Raw genomic sequence first — 24633 nt, 5'->3', positions numbered from 1 at the left:
GTGCTAGATAACTGCAAGTTGTTGTTGTCGTAGCTTAACCTTGGCTTTCTTAGATTGCACTTTGGCAGAAATTACACTGACATTTCTGTCGGTTTCTACAGTGGACTTGTGTCTAAAGGGCATTAGTCTCTGTGACTAATGGAGAGAGTGCCTCCTGCACTCATGTCATAATCTTGAGTATCCTGTCACTATTGCTACTCTACATCATCCATCATTATTGCAGGGCAGGAGTATTCCCATCGGGAAGACCTCTTCCACTGCTTAGCTCTTCTAAAGGACAGTGGGGGTGGTGTAAAGTCCCGAGGACCCGTGTTCGATCCCGGCCCTGGGCCACTGACCATGTGGAATTTGAACATTCTCCCCATGTCTGAGGGGTCTCACCTCCATAATCCTAAAAAATGTGCAGGGTGAGTGAATTAGCCACGCTAAATAGCCCCTTAATTGGGAAAAAAAAATAATTGGGTACTCTAAATTTATGAACAAAAAGTATAGCAAGAGAAATTGGGGAGGAGAAAAAAGCAGTCGCAAATAAAATTGCTGGCAGACGCCAGAAATAACACCGGACAGACCGCACCTAATTTTCAGTTTATATCTAAACCAACGCATTAATCTTATGAAGCTATGAAATCTGGGTGAGCTAGTTTTTTTGTTGCAGATGAGTGCCAGTGTTTTAGCAGACGTATCGAGTTAATGCCGCCTCACAATCAAGGAAACTCTCGGGTAATGATGCTTTGCCGCAAGTCACATGAATTTCCACGCAAATAAAATGTCGTCACATTGTTGTTCGCTGGTTGTGCAGGGCTGGTTTAGCACAGTGGGCTAAACAGCTGGCTTGTAATGCAGAACAATGCCAGCAGCACGGGTTCAATTCCCGTACCGGCCTCGCCGGAATGTGGCGACCAGGGGCTTTTCACAGTAATTTCATTGAAGCCATCTTGTGACAATAGGCGCTCATTATTATTATTATCATTGTTACCAACATCGATCTGCCTTAATCTGAACTCACTTGCATTACTACTCTGGACATATTAACCACTCAAAATAAGTGTGTCAGTGAAGTTTGATTTTTTTTTCTTTTTTTCAAAAAAAGGAGTACGCAGCATTTTGTTACAAATGTGTTGGTTGGTATAGGTCTAAATCTTTTAATAAAGCTTAATGGGGAACATTGTAATACCATATGTATCGCCATCAGCATCAAGAAGAGTTCAGAGGCCAAAGTTCAGAGGCTTGATGCATCTGTCATTGTCATTAGAGTTAAGATAATTGGATGCACCAGTTTAAGTTAACAGCAGCTTGCAGTTACAGTCATTTGATTTGCTTTTTTACTTCAACAAACAGATTTCATATACTTTAGATAGAGTCCGACATTAAGTTCTGCTCGGTTTAATAAGGCCTCATTCATTATTTTATTCATTTGTGGGACGTGGTTGTCACTGTCTAGGCCAACATTTATTGCCCATCTCTAATTGCCTTTGCGAAGGCAATTATTCAATCGTCTCTCAGCTACTGTCATTGTTGGGTTATTGTGATTCCATTTTGCTCTGATGTCCAGTTTAACCAATCCCATGGTGTCTGTGTGTGTGTGTGTGGGTGGGTGGAGGGGAGGTAGAACTCAATTTTCAAGGCACTTTGTTTTCATGGTCAATCTGAGGAGTTCATTTGGGTAAGTACGGCTCTGATTTCCGCAATGCAATGGTTGTTTAACAGATTAATCATTGATCTGTTAGCTTAAAATGAACTACTTGTGGTGCACTGCTGCTTTTCAAAGAAGGGAAAGAGTTTTCTAGGTTGAGGTACAAGGAGGGAGAGGAGTGACAGGCTGAGCAAAATGAAACTATTTACATTTTTCCTTGAGCAATAATATTAGATTGGGAACCAACATTTGAACAAAATAGCCCAGTGGGCAAGAAGAGTCAAATTGTCCACTCTTGCTGTTGTGAGGTAAATTTTGTCAAGTGACAAAATCCTGTGATTTTTCCCACTAAATGGATGGAATATTGTCTGGAGCACCCTGACGCCCAAGTACACTCATCCCGTCAAACTCTTATGTTGGCCTTTTCCCCCTCTTCTGCAGTGCCCCGGCTGGAAAATGAGCGGAACTCTTTGGCTCAGGAGATGAGAGTTTATCCACTGTTTGCTGGTGTTTGAGAGTTAAAGTTACAGGTGAGTAATGAGTCATGCTGAGTTTCGCTGAGGTAGGCTGAAACACCGAGGGGTCCAGGGTTAAAATAACTGGCATTAATTTAGCTCCCTTATTAACTGCTTCAAGCCGGTTCACTGACAATATCACCAACATTCTGTCTGTTCAAACACAAACCCTTTTTTTGTCATCCTTGAATCAAAAGAGAGCAAAAGACTTACAAACATAAAGTTAGCAACATTGTTATGTTCTGGGACTGTCTCTTTAATATAAGGTAAAATGGAGGCTTGAAGGGGTCATGTGACCGTTGAATTTTGCTGACAACATGCCTGGGTGGCTTGGTTGTTAATTGTTAAAGAGGAGCCCAGGTTGTCTTACTAGAAAGAAGGTGCAGGATATTAATATCAATTAACAATGACCAGAGTAGCTGTGCTGATCGTGAATAGACTGTTGGTCTCCAACTTGGCAGGGAGGTGTTAGAAATGTAAAGTTTTGTAAACGGTTAGACTTTCAGCTATCTATATAATTTCAAGATACAGTGGAATTGGGATCTAAAGGATTAGCCAATTAGCATTTTTACCTATATACAAGGCTTATGTGATTCATGCTGTCATGTAGATGGACTTTGAGAGGACAACAATCCTGTGCGCGTATGTATGCATGTGTGTACAAGTCAGCTGGTTCCTATTGTTCACCACTCAGATTATGCTCACTTTTCAGAGAGACAGCCAAGAGGCGGGAAGGTTTGCTTAGCTGTAGTTAAATAAACTGCAGAATAACCCTCACCATGAAAGCCTGTTCAAGGATTAGGTTAGGCTGGAAATTGACCTTTTGGTCATTTAAACAATAAATGGGAATCATTTTTGTATTTCGGAGTATAAGGTGCCTATTGAAGTGTTTAGAGAATGTTGCTTTTAGTTTGTATTTTTCAGTGAAAGTCTTGAAACGTGAAGTGTTGTGCGATCTTTTCAGTCAGCCACTGGAAATTCCAATATATTTTTTAATCTTATCGGTCTCTTTGGGGAACATATCAAGGCTTATATTTTTTTGCAGGTGAACCGATTCCCGCTCTGTCAGTCCTTTAGAATTAACTGCTCGGTGGAAATGGTGGTTACTGACGACTTTCCCCTCATCCTCTTATACCGCACCAGTGTAGGCATCGTGATTCTCCCAACACTCTGAAACGCGCTCGCTAAATCATCTCCTCAGAATTTCTAAATCGTCCACAACTACCTGGCTGAGTTGTGGAGTGCTGTGTGGCATGACTGAAGAAAGAAGCCTGCTCTTGCTTTGTAAAATCTCTTGGCCCATCTCTTCCCACCGTGAATTTATAACGCCGCTTTGCTTTTGGTACCGGCTGCCATTTATGTGTCAGATTGACTGCAAACATCAGTAGGCTGGGACAACGCAGCAAGTCTCGATCTTCTCTTGCTCAACATCTGCCACCCATATTTTCTACTAGGGGCAGTCAATGTTTTTTCTCCTCCATTCCTGACTGGTTGGAAGCACTGAGACCAATTATTATTCCATAGAGATTCCTCTGACTCCGCTCACTCTACATTGATCAGGGATCAAGCTCTGGGACCTATTGGGTCAATGTGAATCTGTTATTCACTGAAGAAACAAGGTGAAGCATAGAATCAGAGAATCCCTACAGTGCAGAGGAGACCATTCGACCCACCAAGTCTGCACCGACCCTCCAAAAGAGCACTCTACCTTGGCCCACTCCCCTACCCCATCCCCGCAACCCTATGAATTAACCTGTACACCTTTGGACACTAAGGGGCAATTGAGCATGGCTAATCCACCAAATCTGTAGCATCTTTGGACTGTGGGAAGAAACTGGAGCACACAGAGGAAACCCACGCAGACACAGGTAAACTCCACATAGACAGTCACCCATAGCCAGAATCGAACCTGGGTTCCTGCCACTGCGAGACAGCGGTGCTAACCACTGTGCCAGCATGCCACAATAATCAAGCTGGTGAAGATGGGGAATTTCTATCATTGAAAAAGTTGGAAATCGGAAGCAGCAACAATGAACTTACATTTGAAAAGCAGTTATCTGACGAATTGCCGAAAACTACAGGCGAAGGTGTTGTAGCACTGCTACATGCTCAATCTTTGGGCATTCCAAATTCACCGCTGAACACATTAGAAGTATCAACCTCTTTGCCCCACCATTTTGCCAGCCATTCAAACATCTGGGCCTGAAGGTCCAGAAATCTCTCCCAAACATTCTGCCTTTAAACCTCTCTCTCTCTCTCTCTGCTCCAATGCATCTTATACTTGTATTATTTATGAATGCCTGTTAACTGCTTAGCTAGGAACTAATGTGTTAGGTGTAAATGGTCCAGGGGACCACAATTTACAGCTACACTGGTGGCTGAAGTTATTTGTACATAACCAGTTCGATCTGGTTTATCTTTTGAAGCAGACAGCATGGCAAAAAATAATCATAAGTAATTTCTGATCTTTACAATCTAATTAGTAACATCTGGGAAGCGAACGACAATAAGGACACAGAGCAGATCCCTAAAAACCTTGTGCTTTTACTCAGCTGTCCGAATATCTCCTTTATGTGGTTTGGTGACAGTTTTTGTTTGATAACAGTGTTGGCGTGAAGAGCTGTCCGGTATCTCTCTATTTGGAAGGTGCTACATAAGTCTTTGTTGTTTAACTTCAAATGTAATTTGGAACTGAAGGCATCCATGCTTATGAAGATGATGAAAGCCACAAGTCCTTTAACAACAATGTAATTTAATACTTTGAAGGCACAGTTACAGCCATTGTATTCACAATACTCTCTGTATTGTGGCTGGTTGACAGTGAGCTCTTGCAGTCTTGAACCTTCTGAAAAGAGTTCTTGAAATAATGTAGATGACTCGTGACTCTAGTCATCTAAATTTTCAGAAAACACACCTTGCTCACCCAACAGCTGTGAACTCAGAGGTCTTCTGGCCGATGGTGTAATAAAAGCCATCATTTAAAAATAGCTTTATTCCAGTGTTTATTAATCAAACCATTGCAGCAAAGCCCTGATCCCACTGGTAGGTCTTTGGGGAGGAGCTGCCTCCAGGTTAGTCAGGAGTCTTTTGATGAGCCACTGGGGAGTGTGTGAGGCTTTGGTGTCCCAGCTGGGTCTTGTGAGATAATCTGCTGCTGAATAAATATCGTGGGAGAAGACGGCACTTTCACTTCCCTCTGCGACACAGGATGCTTCCACACTCTCAATTTCCCATGTTTCCATGTGTGCATCTATAAGTGTATATGTACATGTGTGTGTGTGTGTGTGTGTGCATATATATATAAACCCAACGTTTCCTCTGTCGTTCATTTGTTTCCACGTCGCTTTTTCTCCCACAGTCATTTTCTGTCTCTTACCTTCCTCTCTTTTTCTCTCTTTCTCTGCTGCTTTCACTTTCATTCTCTTTTTCTTTAATAAACAATTTTAATGAGGTATTTTTGGCATTACAAACAGCAACAGTATAAAAACAATGTACAAAGAACAATAAACATAGTGCAATCTCCGACTCCCGTCCCACCAAGACCCGCCTATTTGACCCCCTATTCGACACTACCCTAACCCGCCCCCCACCTTGCTGACGATTAATTCTCCGCGAAGAAGTCGATGAACGGTTGGCACCTCCGGGCGAATCCTAACAGTGACCCTCTCAAGGCGAACTTGATTTTCTCCAAACAGAGAAAGTTAGCCATGTCAGTTAGCCAGGTCTCTGACTTCGGGGGCTTTGAGTCCCTCCAAGCTAATAGTATCCGTCTCCGGGCTACCAGGGAAGCAAAGGCCAGAACGTCTGCCTCTTTCACCTCCTGGATTCCCGGGTCTTCCGACACCCTGAAAATCGCCACCTCTGGACTCATTGCCACCCTTGTTTTCAATACTCTGGACATGACGTCCGCGAATCCCTGCCAAAATCCCCTAAGTGTTGAACACGCCCAGAACATGTGAACATGGTTCGCCGGTCCTCCCGCACACTTTACACACCTGTCCTCCACCCCAAAGGATCTACTCATCCGGGCCACTGTCATGTGGGCCCGGTGGACCACCTTGAATTGGATCAAGCTGAGCCTGGCGCATGTTGCGGTCGCGTTGACTCTGCTCAACGCGTCCGCCCATAAACCACCCTCCATTTCACCACCAAGCTCCTCCTCCCACTTACGCTTCAGCTCCTCGGTCTGCGTCTCCTCCACCCCCATGAGTTCTTTGTAGATGTCTGAGATGCTCCCCTCTCCCACCCATCCCCGAGACACTACCCTATCCTGGATCCCCCTTAGTGGCAGGAGTGGCAAGGATGATACCTGCCTGCATAGAAAGTCCCGTACCTGTAAATAGCTAAATTCGTTCCCCCTTGCCAACCCAAACTTCTCCTCCAGCGGCCTCAAGCTAGGGAAGCTCCGCTCTAAGAACAGGTCCCCCATCCTCTCAATTCCCACCTTTGCCATACTCGGAACCCCCCATCCAGGCTCCCTGGGGCAAACCGGTGATTGTCACATCTTGGGGAGCAGACCGATACTCCCACTGCTCCGATGTACCTCCTCCACTGACCCCAGATTCTCAGGGACGCCACCACTACGGGGCTGGTGGAGTACCGTGCCGGCGGGAACGGCAGAGGGGCCGTTATCAACGCCCCCAGACTGGTGCCCCTACATGAAGCTGCCCCCATCCGCTCCCAAACCGACCCCGCCCCCACCATCCACTTCCCTATCATGGCTACGTTAGTCGCCCAGTAATAATTACTGAAATTCGGTCGGGCAAGCCCTCCCCCGATTCCGCTCGAGCATCACCTTCTTCACTCGTGGGGACTTACCAGCCCACACAAAGCCCAGGATGATTTTATTGACCCTCTTAAAAAGGTACCGCGGGATGAAAATTGGGAGACACTGAACTACGAATAAAAATCTCAGCAGGACCGTCATTTTGACCGTCTGCACTCTCCCAGCTAACGGCAGCGGGAGCGCATCCCATCTCCGAACTCACCTCTCATCTGTTCAACTAACCAGGACAAGTTCAACTTGTGTAACCACCCCCAGTCGCGCGCCACTTGTATCCCTAAGTATCTGAAACTGTCCCCGACCAACCTAAACGGCAGCTGCCTCAGCTGACCCTCCTGACCCCTCGCCTGGACTACAAACATCTCACTCTTTGTCATATTCGGTTTATACCGGCAAATTCCCCCACAATCGGCATAATTTCACCCATCCCTGCCCTTGGATCTGATACGTATAAGAGCAGGTCGTCCGCGTACAGCGAGACTCTATGTTCCACCCCCCCCCCCCCCCCCCCCTGACCCAGCCCCTTGAAGCTCTCAGAGCAATTGCCAGCGACTCTATAGCTAACGCAAACAGCAGTGGGGAGAGGGGGCACCCCTGTCTTGTCCCCTGGTACAGACTAAAATAGTCGGAGATCGTCCTATTCGTCCTTACACTAGCCTCCAGGGCCTGGTACAACAGCCTGAGCCAGTTGATAAAGCACCTACTGAACCCAAATCATCCCAGCACCTCCCATAAATAGTCCCACTCCACTCGGTCGAACGCTCTTTCCACATCCATAGCCACAACTACCTCAACCTCCCTACTCTCCGGGGGCATCATAATCACACTGAGCAGCCTTCTTATATTGGCCGCCCTTGACAAACCCGGTTTGATCCTCCATAATCACATCCGGCACACAATCTTCAATCCTGGAGGCCAAAATTTTGGCCAGCAATGTGGTGTCTACATTAAGCAGGGAGATCGGCCTATATGACCCGCATAGCTCCGGGTTCTTGTCCCGCTTCAATATCAACGAAATAGTGGCTTGTGACATCCCTTGCCTCAAGGATAGAGGGGTGCTAGCCCCAACGATGTCACAGGCCACTATTTCATTGATATTGAAGCGGGAAAAGAATTTATAAATTCCACATCATCCCATTTTGGCGCGTACACGTTAACCAAGACTACCTTCCTCTCCTCCAGCTTACCACCAACCATGGCATAACGGCCTCCCCCCCCCCTCCCCGTCCGAGACTATACTACCCACATGAAATTGCACCCGCTTGTTGATCAAAATCGCTACCCCTCTAGTCTTGGTGTCCATCCCCGAATGAAAGACCTGACTGACCCAACCCTTCCTACTCGGTCCGCCACTTTCAGGTGTGTCTCCTGTAACATTACCACGTCCGCCTTCAGAGCCCTCAGATGAGCGAACACACGTGCCCTCTTAACCGGCCCATTCAACCCGCTGACATTCCAGATGATCATCCGAGTTGGGGGGCACCGTGCCCCCTCGCCGCCGATCAGCCATCCCCTTTCCTGGACCCGCCTCCAACCCATGCGCCGCACCTCCATCGGCCCGCCTCTCTGTCCCAAAACCTAAGTCCCTCCCTCCTCAGAGTAACTCTTCCCCCCCTTTCCCCTCCCCCCCCCCCCAGCAACACCACTTTGTAACCTAACCCCTGCCATATATTAATCATATGCACACCCCCCACTGTACTTCCGTAGACTATCTCAGCTAGCCTGGTGGCCCTCGCCTCTGTCGCCAAGAAGTCTCCTACCTATTGTTCCCCCACTCCCCTCCCCCGCCCATCGAAACCACTTCCCTCATCAAACCGATCCCAAACAATCGCCCTATTACCATAAGAGACAATCCAAAACGAAAAACCCCCAAAGAACCTCCCAATAGTGCAAATCAAAGTAATAAAAAGTAAAAAGCCCCACCAGCCACCCCCACCAAAACACCAAAAACCCATAGAAACCGAATAACTTTTACTTCCCCCATCTTCAACCAAACCCAAATTCAGAAGAAAAACGACAATCAAAATGTATAAACATCGCTCAAAAATGTTACAACTTAAAACAAAAAGTTCTCAATTCAGCACCAGCCCTTTCCTCTTGGCAAAGTCCATTGCGTCTTCGGGTGACTCAAAATAATGGTGCTGGTCCTCGTGCGTAACCCAAAGAAGCGCCTGGTATAGCAGCTCAAATTTCACCTTCTTGAACAGATTCGCCTTAACTTGATTGAAGCCTGCCCTCCTTCTGGCCACCTCTACGCTCAGATCCTGATAAACACGCAAAATGCTATTGTCCCATTTGCAGCTCCGGGTGTGCTTGGCCCACTGGAGAACGCACTCCTTGTCCAAAAACCTATGGAACCGGACCACCATCGCCCTTGGGGGGACCCCCGGCCGCGGCTTCCTCACCATCGCTCTATACGCCCTGTCCACCTCCAACGGTCGGGGAAAAGACCTCTCCTCCAGAAGCTTCTGAAACATACTTGCCACAAACATGTCAGCATCAGCCCCCTCCGGGACCCCGACAATTCTTAAGTTCTGCCGGCGAGCTCTATTCTCCAGGCCTTCTACTTTCTCCAGCAGCCTCTTTTGCTGATCCTTCGGCATGCCCACCTCCAGCTCAACCACCGTTTGGTGCTCGTCCTGGTCTGCCAGCGCTTTCTACAGCTTCTGAATCGTCCGATCCTGGGCATCCAGCCTGCTCTCCAGCCCATCGATCGATTCCTTTATCGGATCGACAGCCCTGTTTCTGCCTCGCGAAGCCGTCTTGGATGACCTGCATCAGCTCCTCCATTGATGGTTGGGCCGTCGCAGCAGGGGTCCGAACATCAGCCATATTGTCTTCAGCCGCAACCTCCACCCAGCCTTTGCTTATCTTCTTATTTCTTCCTTTACGATCCCTTGGGGTTCTTCGTTCCATAGACCAATGTGTGCCAGTGCCAAATTGTCTGCGCTTTAAAAGCCAGTGCTCAAAACCACAAAAAAGTCGGGGAAAAAGGTCCAAAAGTCCGGAGAGAGCGGGAGCCACCAAATGTGCAACTTACACCATCATAGCCGCCCCCAGAAGTTTCACTTTCATTCTCTTTCTCACTTTGTGCTCTGTCTTTTTCTCTGAGCTTTATCCCTCTTTATCTGTGCCTGTCTTTCTCTCATTCACTTTCTTTCACTTACTGCAGTCTGGGGGTTCACCTGGTATAACTAAGAAGAAGAGTACGATGTGCCGCTGGGTTCTACCGTGCTTGCGTGCGCTGCTGACCCGCCCTATGATGAAGCGGGTGACTTCCATGCCAGCTGGTACATGCCAGTGTTTTGGACGCAGGATCAGGAGGATCCGGAGTGATGCAGGCCTTCGAAGGTAGCAGCATTATTAAAGGGGGGGGGGGGGAAGTACGGATAAAGCCCCAGCGGGAAGCCAGAAGCACTTTGATTTTTACAGGATAGTATTTTCAACTGGACAGTTCCTGATGAACTGTGCAAAGTTTGTAATTTAACCTTTGTGCTTCAGAGGGTGGAGGTTCTGTGATAATGCCGCGCTCTAGTTGGGGGACAGCGGCAGGACCTCTAGCTGGCATCTTCACCGTCTGCCATGCAGGAAGTTGGAAAGTGGGCAGCATTGTGGTGCCAAATTGCCAATGGGGCAGAGGGAAACTAGCGTGGATATGTAGTGCCTTGCAGGCGCCAATTGTATGGTGCGGTCAGGGTGGATTCTTACTGTGTTGGAAAAGGGGCAGTTCGTTCCTTTAGTCGGTCTCCAGATAAACCACATGAGCTCTGAATTCCCCAAAAGCACTTTACAGCCAATGAAATACTTTAGAAGTGCAGTCACTGGTGTAGCCAGTCTAGCTCAGTTGGCTGGACCGCTGGTTCGTGATGCTGCGCGAGGCCAGCAGCGCGGGTTCAATTCCCGTACTAGCTGAGATTATTCATGAAGGCTGTGCCTTCTTGATCTTGGCCCTCGCCCAAGGTGCGGTGATCCTCAGGTTAAATAGCCACTAGTCAGCTCTCCCCCTCAAAGGGGAAAGCAACCTATGGTAGGGAGAGCAGGACAACAAACCCCCATAAATAGTAATAAACTAATCACTAGATAATCGTGGAGTCCATACAGGCAGAAGAGAGGCCATTTGGCCCTTCGATTCTGCACCGGCCCTCCGAAAGAGCACCCTACCAAGTCCCTCTCTCCCCCCCCGTCCTAAACTCTTAACCCCATCTCACCTGCACATCTTTAGACTTTGGGAGGAAGCCCACGCAGATATGGGGAGAAAGTGCAAACTCGATACAGTCACCCAGGGCTGGAATTGAACCCGGGTCCCTGGTGCTGGGAGGCAGCTGTGCCAACTACTGTTCCACCTCTAATCTAGTGCCGTTGGTTGAGGGAAGAACATTAACTGGCATTCCCCCAAAGACGTGATTTTGACAAATCGCCAGGCCAACGCTACAATTAAAGAAGCAACTCACAAATGAATTAGACATTTGTCCAGCAAAACAGATGCTAAATAAAACTCAGGGAGTGCAGTTCCTCTCTCTTCCTGCCATGCCCAGAGGCAAAAAATGCAATTTTCGGAGGAAAGTTAATAACCCTTTTTGGGAAGTCATCGATTTCAACCCTAGGATCAAATTGAAATTCAGCAGCCTGGGCGCCGCATATCAAATAAGCAACTTGCTCCATTGGGCTCGAGGGTGAGTTTTGGAGTGAATAGCAAAACCTCAAAATGTAAGAAAAATTATATTAACTTGCCCCAGAAAATACTGTAGTTGGAGCTGCTGCTTTGACGGCTTTTAAAAATATAGTTTTATTCAGCACATTTTTATTTCATATACAAAGCACAACATTCCATCCAACAATATACATTTCCCCCCCCCCAATAATCACCCCACATGTCCCGCCTTGTAGCTAATATAAAACAAAACAAACCCCTCCCCCACCCGCTGACACTTACCAATTCCTAAAGGGGATGACCAGCCTCCACATCGAGGTGAACCCCACCTCGAGGTGAACCCCACCTCTGCCCTCCAAATGGTAAACTTTATCTTGAAATGCAAAAATTCTGCCAGATCACTCACCGATCCCGTTGCCCTTGGCGGCTCCATTGCCCGCCACCCGAACAAGATTCTCCTCCAGGCTATCGGGGATGCAAAGGCCTCTCCTCCTCCTGCACTCCCGGATCTTCCGATACACCGAATATCGCCACCTACTGGCTTGGAGCCACCTTCACCCCCTAAGATCACTGACATTGTCCCTGAAAAGGACTCCCAAAATCCCACCAATTTTGGACAGGACTAGAACATGTATGTGTGGTTCTCAGGTCCCCTTAAACACTGCTCACATCTGTCCTCCACTTCTGGGGAAAAAAAATATACATTCATACGCATCTTTGTCATATGTGCTCTATGCACCACTTTAAATTGAATGAGGTTGAGTGTATCCTAACCTCCAACCTCCCCCACATACATCACACAACTCCTCCTCCCATTTCCTCTTCATCTCCATCGAAGCTTTCTCCCTCTCCATTAACTGCCCATAGATAACAGAGATCTTGCCCTCTCCTATCTCATCCTCCAACACTATCTTCTCGAGCAATGAAGGGGCAGTAACTGTGGAAACATGGCCAGCTCCTTCTTCACAAAATTCCTAATCTGCAAGTACTGGAACCCATTCCTCCTCGGCAGCTGAAATTTCTCTATCAGTTCTCCCAACTCTGCAAATGTACCTTCCATGAAAAAGTCCCTAAACTTCTTTCTCCCCTCCTGTTCCCAAGCCCTGTCTGCCGAATCTAACCTTGCTGGAATAAATCCATGATTCCCATAAATGGGCACTCACGGCTTAAAACATGCCCACCATCTTAAAATAGAACATAGAACATAGAACAGTACAGCACAGAACAGGCCCTTCGGCCCTCGATGTTGTGCTGAACAATGATCACCCTACTCAAACCCACGCTATACCCATAACCCAACAACCCCCGCCCCCCCCCAAACCTTACTTTTAAGGACACTAAGGGCAATTTAGCATGGCCAATCCACCTAACCCCCAATAGCAGCAGAGATGTGGAGGAACAGATTGGGAAACAGATTCTGGAAAGGTGCAGAAGTCACAGGGTAGTAGTCATGGGCGACTTCAACTTCCCAAACATTGAGTGGAAACTCTTTAGATCAAATAGTTTGGATGGGGTAGTGTTTGTGCAGTGTGTCCAGGAAGCTTTTCTAACACAGTATGTAGATTGTCCGACCAGAGGGGAGGCCATATTGGATTTAGTACTTGGTAATGAACCAGGGCAGGTGATAGATTTGTTAGTGGGGGAGCATTTTGGAGGTAGTGACCACAATTCTGTGACTTTCACTTTAGTAATGGAGAGGGATAGGTGCGAGCAACAGGGCAAGGTTTATAATTGGGGGAAGGGTAAATACAATGCTGTCCGACAAGAATTGAAGTGCAGAAGTTGGGAACATAGGCTGTCAGGGAAGGACACAAGTGAAATGTGGAACTTGTTCAAGGATCAGGTACTGCGTGTCTTTGATATGTATGTCCCTGTCAGGCAGGGAAGAGATGGTCGAGTGAGGGAACCATGGTTGACAAGAGAGGTTGAATGTCTTGTTAAGAGGAAGAAGGAGACTTATGTAAGGCTGAAGAAACAAGGTTCAGACAGTGCGCTGGAGGGATACAAGATAGCCAGGAGGGAACTGAAGAAAGGGATTAGGAGAGCTAAGAGAGGGCATGAAAAATCTTTGGCGGGTAGGATCAAGGAAAACCCCAAGGCCTTTTACACATACGTGAGAAATATGAGAATGACTAGAGTGAGAGTAGGTCCGATTAAGGACAGTAGCGGGAGATTGTGTATTGAGTCTGAAGAGATAGGAGAGGTCTTGAACAAGTATTTTTCTTCAGTATTTACAAATGAGAGGGGCCATATTGTTGGAGAGGACAGCGTGAAGCAGACTGATAAGCTTGAGGAGATACTTGTCAGGAAGGAAGATGTGTTGCGCGTTTTGAAAAACTTGAGGATAGACAAGTCCCCCGGGCCTGACGGGATATATCCAAGGATTCTATGGGAAGCAAGAAATGAAATTGCAGAGCCGTTGGCAATGATCTTTTCGTCCTCGCTGTCAACAGGGGTGGTACCAGAGGATTGGAGAGTGGCGAATGTCGTGCCCCTGTTCAAAAAAGGGAATAGGGATAACCCTGGGAATTACAGGCCAGTTAGTCTTACTTCGGTGGTAGGCAAAGTAATGGAAAGGGTACTGAGGGATAGGATTTCTGAGCATCTGGAAAGGCATTGCTTGATTAGGGATAGTCAGCACGGATTTGTGAGGGGTAGGTCTTGCCTTACAAGTCTTATTGAATTCTTTGAGGAGGTGACCAAGCATGTGGATGAAGGTAAAGCAGTGGATGTAGTGTACATGGATTTTAGTAAGGCATTTGATAAGGTTCCCCATGGTAGGCTTATGCAGAAAGTAAGGAGGCATGGGATAGTGGGAAATTTGGCCAGTTGGATAACAAACTGGCTAACCGATAGAAGACAGAGAGTTGTGGTGGATGGCAAATATTCAGCCTGGAGCCCAGTTATCAGTGGCGTACCGCAGGGATCAGTTCTGGGTCCTCTGCTGTTTGTGATTTTCATTAACGACTTGGATGAGGGAGTTGAAGGGTGGGTCAGTAAATTTGCAGATGATACGAAGATTGGTGGAGTTGTGGATAGTGAGGAGGGCTGTTGTCGGCTTCAAAGAGACATAGATAGAATGCAGAGCTGGGCTGAGAAGTGGCAGATGGAGTTTAACCCTGACAAGTGTGAGGTTGTCCATTTTGGAAGGACAAATCTGAATGCGGAATACAGGGTTAATGGTAGGGTTCTTGGCAATGTGGAGGAGCAGAGAGATCTTGGGGTCTATGTTCATTGTTCTTTGAAAGTTACCACTCAAGTGGATAGAGCTGTGAAGAAGGCCTATGGTGTGCTAGCGTTCATTAGCAGAGGGATTGAATTTAAGAGCCGTGAGGTGATGATGCAGCTGTACAAAACCTTGGTCAGGCCACATTTGGAGTACTGTGTGCAGTTCTGGTCACCTCATTTTAGGAAGGATGTGGAAGCTTTGGAAAAGGTGCAAAGGAGATTTACCAGGATGTTGCCTGGAATGGAGAGTAGGTCATACGAGGAAAGATTGAGGGTGCTAGGCCTTTTCTCATTAGAACGGAGAAGGATGAGGGGCGACTTGATAGAGGTTTATAAGATGATCAGGGGAATAGATAGAGTAGACAGTCAGAGACTTTTTCCCCGGGTGGAACACACCATTACAAGGGGACATAAATTTAAGATAAATGGTGGAAGATATAGAGGGGATGTCAGAGGTAGGTTCTTTACCCAGAGAGTAGTGGGGGCATGGAATGCACTGCCTGTGGTAGTAGTTGAGTCGGAAAATTTATGGACCTTCAAGCGGCTATTGGATAGGTACTTGGATTAGGGTAGAATAAGGGAGTGTAGGTTAACTTCTTAAGGGCAGCACGGTAGCATTGTGGATAGCACAATTGCTTCACAGCTCCAGGGTCCCAAGTTCGATTTCGACTTGGGTCACTGTCTGTGTGGAGTCTGCACATCCTCCCCGTGACTGCGTGGGTTTCCTCCGGGTACTCCGGTTTCCTCCCACAGTCCAAAGATGTGCAGGTTGGGTGGATTGGCCATGACAAATTGTCCATAATTCTATGATTAACCTAGGACAAAAGTTCGGCGCAACATCGTGGGCCGAAGGGCCTGTTCTGTGCTGTATTTCTCTATAAACTCTATAAACTCTATCTTTGGACTGTGGGAGGAAACCGGAGCACCCGGAGGAAACCCACGCACACACGGGGAGGACATGCAGACTCCGCACAGACAGTGACCCAGCCAGGAACCGAACCTGGGACCCTGGAGCTGTGAAGCATTTATGCTAACCACCATGCTACCGTGCTGCCCAAATGTTGCCTAAACTGATTCCAAACTCTTAACGAAGCAGCCACCACCGGGCTTGTAGAGTATTTGGGTGGCGAGAATGGAACTGAGCCATCACCAGTGCCCACAGACCTGTTCCTATACACGAAACCTCTGCCCCCAGACTGACCCTTCCTCAATTACCCATTCCCGAATCGTCTCCACATTTGCCGCCTAATAATAATTAATCAAATTCGGCAACGCCAACAATCCCCCCCACCGACTGCTGTCCCTCTGTAGAAATGGTCTCTGAACTTTACCTGTCCAAATAAAGGCCAAAATCATCCTATTTACCCGCCACAAAAAAGATTTAGGCAGGAAAATCAGAAGATTCTGGGAAACAAAAAAAGATTTTTGGCAGGTTCATCATTTTCACAGTTTGGATCCACCCTTCCAGAGATAACGGAAGAACATCCCACCTCTTTAAATCCTCCTTCACCTCTGTCGCACAAGTTGGCCACATTTAACTTGTGCAACAGAGCCAACTATACGCCAGCCATATTCCCAGATACTGAAAACTCTACCTGACCAGCCGTAACGGCAACCTCTCCAGTCCCCTTCCTTGGACCTGGGAACTTAATCAGGGACACTTAACTTTTCCCCACATTTAATTTGTACCCGGAGACCGAGCTAACTTTGGTCAACATCTCCATAATCCAACTCATACTAGAAATCAGGTCACACATAACGGCAAGTCGGCTGCATATAGGAACACTTGATGTTCCACGCCTCCCCTTTCTATTCCCCTCCACTCTGTCAATTCCATAAACACCATTGCCAACAGTTCAATCGTCAATGCAAAACGCAACGGGGAAAGTGGACAACCCTGCCTGTTCCCCTGTGTAAACTGAAATACCCCAAACTTGTGGCATCAGCGCGGACATTTGCCATGGGGCCTGGTACAACAACCTAATCCAACCAATAGACCGTGGTCTAAAACCAAACTGCCCCAGCACCTGAACGGTACTCCCACTCAACCCAATCAAAAGCCTTCTCTATGTCCATGGACATTAACACCTTTTTTCCTGAACAATCGGGGGGTGTAATCACCACATTCAATAGCCTCCTAATGTTGGACGCTAACTGTCTCCCCTTCACGGCCCCATTTGACCCTCAGCTATCACCCCGGCACACAATCCTTCAGGTGCGTTGCCAATACCTTGGCCAACAACTTCGCATCTGCGTTTAACAATGATATCGATCGATAAGCACCACACTCTTCTGGATCCTTGTCCTTTCCCAAAATGTGTGAAAGTGAAGCTTTGTGCCAACATGGGCGGGAGTTCACCCGTGGCTAACGAGTCACAAAACATGAGGCCCCAAATCCATCGCTAACTTTTAATAAAATTCCACTGGGAATCCGAGCCCCCATGTTCATAGAACGATCCCTGTACCCGGCACAACTGACCCACCGCCTTCCCCAACAACAACAGCCCAATCCTTTCCTTCAACAACTCCTCCTCTGGGATGGCCAAATATTGCCGTCCAACTGCTAAAATGGCCTCCATCAACCACTGTCTTTCCATCCTCTTCACCTTCCTCTGTGCGCCTTGATCGAGATTAGCTCCCTCCTAATTACCATCTTCAACGCCTCCCAAAACATGGAGCTGGAGACCTCATTTTCATTAAACTTGTTATATATGCCTATTGCTGCCCCAATCCTCTCACAGACCCCGTTAGCCGACACAAGTGCCACATCCAGCCTCCACAGAGGTCACTGGGTGCCCCCCTTTTTCATGCACAGATCCACAAAATGCGGTGCATGATCCGATATAACAATCACTGAGTATTCCAATCCACCACCCCGCAAACAATGCCTTATCTATAACAAACAAATCAATACAGGAGTGCACTTTACGTGCAAAAAGAAGAAAGATTCCTTCACACTCGGGCGTCCAAACCTCCACGGATCCAAAATCCCCCCCCCCCCCCCCCCCCCCCCCCCCCCGCCCCTCCCCCCCCTATGAACCCAAGCAACTCCTTCACCACCCCTGACACTTTCAGGGATTTGGGGGCACAATCCATCCTAGGGTCAAGCACACAATTAAACCCCATCCCCCTATAATCAACCAATGCATATCCAAATCCGGAACCCCCGCCCATACCTTCATAAATTCCTCAACATCCCAGTTAGGGACGTACACATTCACTAACACCACAGCAGTTCCCTCCAGCATTCCACTCACAATTACGCATCTTACCGCCGGATCTCCCCCACTATATTACTCGCCAAAAAAGCCACCCTTTAGTTGATGAGCACCTCACTCCCCCCCCCCCCCCTTGTCCATATCCAACCCTGAATGGAATACTTGGCCCACCCACCTTTCCTCAATCTCGTTTCGTCCTTCACCCTCAGGTGAGTCTCCTGAAGAAAGACCATGTCTGCCTTCAAACCTTTTAAATAGTCGGACACCTTGAGACCTTTTGATCGACCCATTTAGTCCCCTCACATTCCATGGGACCAGCCTTGTCAGTGAGCTCCAGATTCCCCCACCTGAGGCTGCAAAAAACTTTATTTACAAAAAGACCCACATATTCCGCCCCCCGCCTCACCCTGCTACCATCTTACCTCCAAACACTGTCATCTCCACGCCACCTCCCCCCCCCCCCCCGCCCATGCTCACCGCCATACCCATACCTACACCCCACACGCAGGGTGGCAGATATAAGACTATACATTCAAAGTAGAGAAATCAAAAGCAAAACAAAACCAGACAAGCCCTCACCCCCTTGAGTACTACAGCTCAACCAAGCTTGTGAACCCACCCAGAATCCTCAAATGTCCCACAGTCCATGGTCCTTATAAATTTGCTTGCCTCCTCCGACATGTCAAAATAGTTTTCTCTTTCCCCACAAGTGAATGGGGTACATCATGCCAAAATGCACCTTGCTGCTAAAAAGAGCAGCCTTGGCCTTGTTGAACCAGGCCCTTCTCTTTCCCAGCTCCACTCCCAAGTCCTGATAGGTACGGACAGTACGGCCATCCCAGCTACATTCACGGGTCTCCTTTGGTCACCTCAGGATCTGTTCCTTGTCCAAATAATGATGGAGCCTTGTGATAATCACCCGTGGTGGCTCCCCAGCTCTAACCCTCCTCAACGACCAATGGGTTTGGTCCGGAGGGCAGTGAAAGACCCCGTTCCCCCACTAGCTGTTTGAACATCTTGTCCACGAATTCCGTGGTTCTTGTCCCAATACATTCGGGCAGCCCCGGGATCCTTAGGTTTTGCCTTCTTGAGAGATTCTCCAGATCGTCCATCTTGGCCTTAAGCTTATTTTGTCCTTCCAACATCATCAACATTTCTGCCTCCAAAGCTTGGGCCTTTGGTAAAGGATATGAAGATCAAAACACTGGAGGAACTTCACCTCTTCGCCCTTCCTATCAAGGAGTCTGAAATCATTGCCTTCTTCCTGGGATCGGCTTTAAAGGACGAGGTTCTCAAGATCATGCCTGTACAGAAGCAGACCCGTGCTGGTCAATGCACAATGTTCAAGGCTTTTGTTGCTATTGCTGACTGTAGCGGACATGTTGGTTTGGGTGTCAAGTGCTCCAAGGAAGTGATCACTGCCATTCGCGAAGCTGTAGCTCTGACAAAGCTGTCAATCATTCCTGTAAGGAGGGGCTACAGGGGTAACAAAATTGGAAAGCCACATTGTACCATGTAAGATGACTGGTCATTGCGGTTCAGTCTTGGTCCGTCTAATCCCTGCACCCCATGGAGCTGCCATTGTCTCAGTTCTTGTACCTAAGAAACTGCTTCTGATGGCTGCTATTGACGGTTGCTCCATCTCAGTCCGAGGCTGCACAGCTGCACTGGGCAACTTTGCTGAAGCTGCTTTCGATGCCATCTCTGAGACCTACAGTTATCTGACACCGGATCTATGGAAAGAGGCTGAGCTTACCAAGGCCCCATACCAGGAATTCACTGGCCACTTGGCCGAGACCCCCAGCTGCGTGCCTGTCTAAAGCTCCCAGTTGGCTTTTGCTCCAGCAACATAAAGTTTTTATGCAAAGAATAAAATAAAGAGCTGTTGCCCATGAAAAAAAAAACTATAGTGACACGTGACTTATCACACCTGCTCATCCTGCGCAAGCTCCTGTGACAGAATCCGGACCTATCTGTGAGGTTCCTCACAATTCTCATTCAGCCTAGATTTTTCCAATCCGGATTATTTTACTCCAACAGCACCCGGTTTGTGAAATGACTATTGGCAAAGGAATCTCATCATCAATGACTCAGCAGTGAACCCACTATTGACGAGTCCTGTTGTCCCTCCTTCTACGCAAACAAACTCCTGGGTAGGGCAGCCCTGAAAAGGAATAGGGATTTCTTTGACTTCGCAGGGAAAGGGTTGAGTGGGATGGTGGGAGGGGGAATTGGTAATTCAATGCTATGGAACTGGGATGCTCAGAATGTCATCCCCAGCCTGCCCTTGATATAGACAAGAAATCTGCACCCTCATCCTGATCTGACACTCCCGAATGGAACACCCTCTATACGAGTGAATGAGGAAGAGAGAGAGAGAGAGAGCTTTCATTTAGATGGTGCCTTACATGACCTCTGGCCTGTTCTATTTTAGGGACAATCATCGACCTCCGGTCTGTAGATGTAGTAATTATCTTGAATAGCAGTTATTTGTTATGCCGATTGCATTGTTAAAGACAGGTGTGAATCAGTATTCAATGAGAGTGAATCAATATCCAGTGGTATTGAATCAAAATATCATAGAATTCCTACAGTGCAGAAGGAGGCCATTCAGCCCATCAAGTCTGCACCGACCCATGTCCACCATGTCCTATCCACATAACCCAATGCCCTAACCTGCACATCCCTGGACCCTAAGGGGAAATTTAGCATGGCAAATCCCGCACATAGGCCAGAATCGAACCTGGTCTCTGGTTGATGAGTATTGCCTCACTGATAAATGGACATTGTCCATCAGTTTCTTTAATTTAGTTTAATTGCTTGAACCCAAAATAGTATATATAATTGGTTGTTTGTTTTACTCAAAAGAGTCTAAATAGACACAGCTATAGCAATGGCGTGTGGAAGTGACCAAGGGAGTCTGTCATGTGAGCTGTCTTGAGAATAAACCTACTTGAGGTAAAAGACGAGCTCTAGTCTCATTTGTCAACTATATACAATTACTGGGGTTAACAAGGACGTCCCAAAGTGTTTTACAGCTAATGAAGTACTTTCAGTGTTATTATTACTGTTGTAATGTGGCAAGTCGTGCTTGTCTGTCTGTGGCATATCACTAACTTTTGACAAGTCTTGTGTTGTGGATCAATTATCAGTGTAATTCTCGCACTGTGCAGTTAAAACCTATTGATGAGTGAGTAACCTTTGTGATACCCCCCCCTTTTATATGCCAATGATCTATCTTGACACTCCCCTTTTTAAAAATTCATTTTTATGGGTGGTGGGTGACGCTGGTTAGGCCAGCACTTATTTCCCATCCTTAATTGCCCTTCAGAAGGTGGTGGTGAGCTGTCTTTTTGAACCGCTGCAGTCCTTCAGCTGTGGGTACATCCACAGTGCTGTTAGGGAGGGAGTTTCAGGATTTTGACCCAGCGACAGTGAAGTTAATGGCGATATATTTCAAAGTGAGGGTGGTGAGTGACTTGGAAGGGAACCTCCAAGGTGGTGGGGTTCTCGGGTATCTGCCGCTCTTGTCCTTTCTTGTGTAAATTGGTCCTGTTATGACCTTGTCTAGACCAGTGATTCTCAAATTCAGGTAATTCAACCAAAAATAAGTACCGCTATCCAAGACCCACTAAATGGCCGCCCTGAATGAAGTCCAGCTGTTCATAAACGTGTACCTCTAGGTGTGTTTCTGTGCGACACTCAATCCCACTTCTGAGCTGCCAATGTAAGAGTTCCATCGGCCCAACCAGCCTTACACCTGAGCTTCCCTGCATGACATTCGTGCTCCTCAAATGTGCCGATTGCTGCGGTAATTGAGGGGTATATATTCTTCCAACTTAATGGACCAGTAGAGTTTTGGCTCCGAGGAAATCACTCCCTCCTTTAAAAGCTATTTAAATATTGGATGCTACAGATTTCCTCGGGCAAATTTACCCATTCCGCACTCCCAAAGAGGTGCTTGGAGGGGAAAGGAGGTCAGAGGTTGAGTTAACACAAGAGAGCCAATTCTCCAGCGTAAACGTGACACACACATCGGCAAAAAGGCAATTTGTAAAAAAAAAGATCCAGTCGAAGACCTTTTATAATATGATCGACCTCTTAGCTATGCATCTAATTTATGTCACCACAATCTCTGTCAAGTTGAGTAGTGAGGGTCAGGTTAATTTTGGAATGATTTTTTTTATTGCAGGAGACATCGCACTGTCTGAGTTTGGAAATACAGTTCGGATTAAAATCCATGTCTGGAAATTCAGACACTTCACAATCAAATCAATCCTCCTCCTCGTTGCACTTTATTCCTCTAATTCTCTGTTGATCACATCCAGACTATCGGCAGTGGACATGCAGCGCCACATTGACTGGGCATTCTACCTCTATACGGCAACAGTTAAAGGGTCACTTTGTGAGTCCTTGCCTTCTGGAATGGGGTCCCTCTCCCTGAATCAGCACCAAAATGCACCCACATCTCTGGGCTGCGTTTCAGGGTAGCAGGACTTGCGACCTTGCAAAACAATCTTGTAAGTGGACAACATGACATCAGACAGCGGTGCAAATCTTGACTGATATCCATGAACAAATCACTCCCACCTGTAAAGATAGCCTCCCAGTGAATCTCCTGTGTGTTGTCCTCTGTGGGTGGACAGTCGTACAAACAGCAGTCGAGGGAGAGAGCCTGCCTGAATACCCCCTTGTCCTACTATAAGGATGTAACCTGTTTCCATGCTTTACTGAGGTCATGGGTGATTTCCCCCCACACTTTTTCACAGGCATCCACTCCACTCCAAACTACATATTTTGGAAGAGGTCCATGTCGTAGAGATCCATGTTCTCCTGGAACCGTCTAACCACACACACATCATAGCTGCGGTTCCTTGACCTTGAAACCACACTGACTCTCTGGCAGCACGTCCTGGTTGAGATGTTATACAACGTGGTTCCAAAGAATTCTGGTGGTGATTTTGCCGGCAATGGGAGCGGACTGAGATTCCTCTGGGATTGTCACAAGATGGCGAGTTCCTTTCCATTTGTACAGGTGGACAATGAGACATCTTTGTATTCTGTGGGATGGTTCCTTGCTCCCATGCAGATTGAAAGAGCTTCTTGACCAGACAGTGACATCTGGCCTAGAGGTCAGTGTCTGGTCAAGAAGCTCAGTGAAATATGTAAGATGTAGATCATTAAATAAATTGTAGAATAAGAGTGCGGAGAGTTGTAAGGGTGTGGAACTAAGTAAGACAGTCGCTAGAGGAGCAGAAACAATGTTGGTGTTTAGGATTAGGTTGGACAGTTAGATGAAGAAAAGAGGTTGAAGTGAAGTGGGAAACTGGGAAGGGTGAACATGATGAAAATGATTTGGTTATGTCGAGTGTGAGTGGCAATGTAACTGCTTGGACCAAATGGTTAACTCCAATGGGAAAACTAGAGAACAGCCGGGAATTGCTGGAGCGATCCGTGCATGTGGGAGATCGACATTCTCAGTTTCTCCTGCCAAATGCAGCAGTGTTAGCAGGCTTCTCCGCATGTGTGTGGGACTCTCGTCAACTATTAAAATACAGCAAAATGTCAGACGTTCTCTTTCCCCAGCCCTGAGGAAAGCCACAATCACCACTGTGTGATGGTCTCTGATGTGAATCGTAGTCAATTAAACTGAAGTAACATTTTGATCTGATGCAAAGCAGCTGCATAAGCAGCAGTCGCCATATGCATCTCCAATGAGTTTCCTGTCTGTTAAATTTGCAATTTACCCGATGAGCTGTGAGGCAAAGAAGGGACTGCCAGGCCATACAACATGCAAAAATGTGTATGATGTGGCTGCTTTTCCTAATGGATCAGGCCTGCAGGGTGTGGTAGCTGAGGTACACAAAGAGCAAAAAGCAACCATCAGAGTCAGAAAAGGTTAGGCCAGTAGTGGGCAACCTATGGCCTGGGGGGCATCTGGGTACAAAGTGTAAATATTTATTTTGTTTCAGGCCCACGTGCGGTTGAGTCATAACAAATTAATTAACCAATAATTCTTATAAAAATACCCAAAGTCTTTGGCTCGTGGCTGCCCAATAATTACAGTCACTAGGTTTATGTATTATACACACAAACAAACACAGAGGGGTGGGAAGAGGTTAAAAAAATAAGCGAAAGGGAAAAGAACGTTTGTTTCAGATGTTGGTTCTTAGCATACTTTCTTCACAGCAGGTTAACCTCTCTGGTTTGAAGCCCATAATGGTCTTTCTGTAGTTTAGAAATACAGTACTTACAACTCTCCTGGAGGGGCACTTTATTTTCACTTTATTTGTCTTTAGGCCTCTGTAGTTTCAGGAATACAACACCCACAGGCTTTTTGGAGAGAGTCAGCTGGATATTTTCTTTTGCGCTGCCTGAATCAAAACTGAAACCTTTAGGTCTCTGAGAACCATCCCACTGGGATAAGATCCAATCACCACCTGTTACCAGGTGCCAATCCATTGGCCAACCACCAAATCAATCAAACCGAGTCTCAGGCCATCTTCCTCACTGGTGTCGGCCAGTCTGCAACTCCAGTTTAAACCAGCATAGGCTTCTGGAATCTTGTGCTTGAATTAGAGATGCAGGCTACTTGCCTTAAAGGC

The 24633-nt window shown here is 47.1% G+C and overlaps 1 protein-coding gene and 1 pseudogene across 7 annotated transcripts in view; both read left to right on the top strand.

Annotated features, from left to right (window-relative positions):
* Positions 1 to 24633, top strand: part of nrcama (neuronal cell adhesion molecule a) — a 478378-nt gene that overhangs the window by 99427 nt on the left and 354318 nt on the right. For 4 of the 7 annotated variants that reach the window (XM_038780570.1, XM_038780574.1, XM_038780575.1 and 1 more), the window contains one exon: positions 2075 to 2163. The exons of the other annotated variants lie outside the window; for them this stretch is intronic. The gene's annotated coding sequence lies outside the window, so the exon portion shown is untranslated. The remainder of the gene's footprint in view (positions 1 to 2074; positions 2164 to 24633) is intronic. 7 annotated transcript variants of the gene reach the window in all.
* Positions 10453 to 19881, top strand: LOC119954760 (annotated as a pseudogene).

Source organism: Scyliorhinus canicula, chromosome 20 (genome assembly GCF_902713615.1).
Source record: "Scyliorhinus canicula chromosome 20, sScyCan1.1, whole genome shotgun sequence".
NCBI classification, from domain to species: Eukaryota; Metazoa; Chordata; class Chondrichthyes; order Carcharhiniformes; family Scyliorhinidae; genus Scyliorhinus; species Scyliorhinus canicula.
Note: the sequence above shows the minus strand (reverse complement) of the source record. Positions and strands in the feature narration are given on the sequence as shown.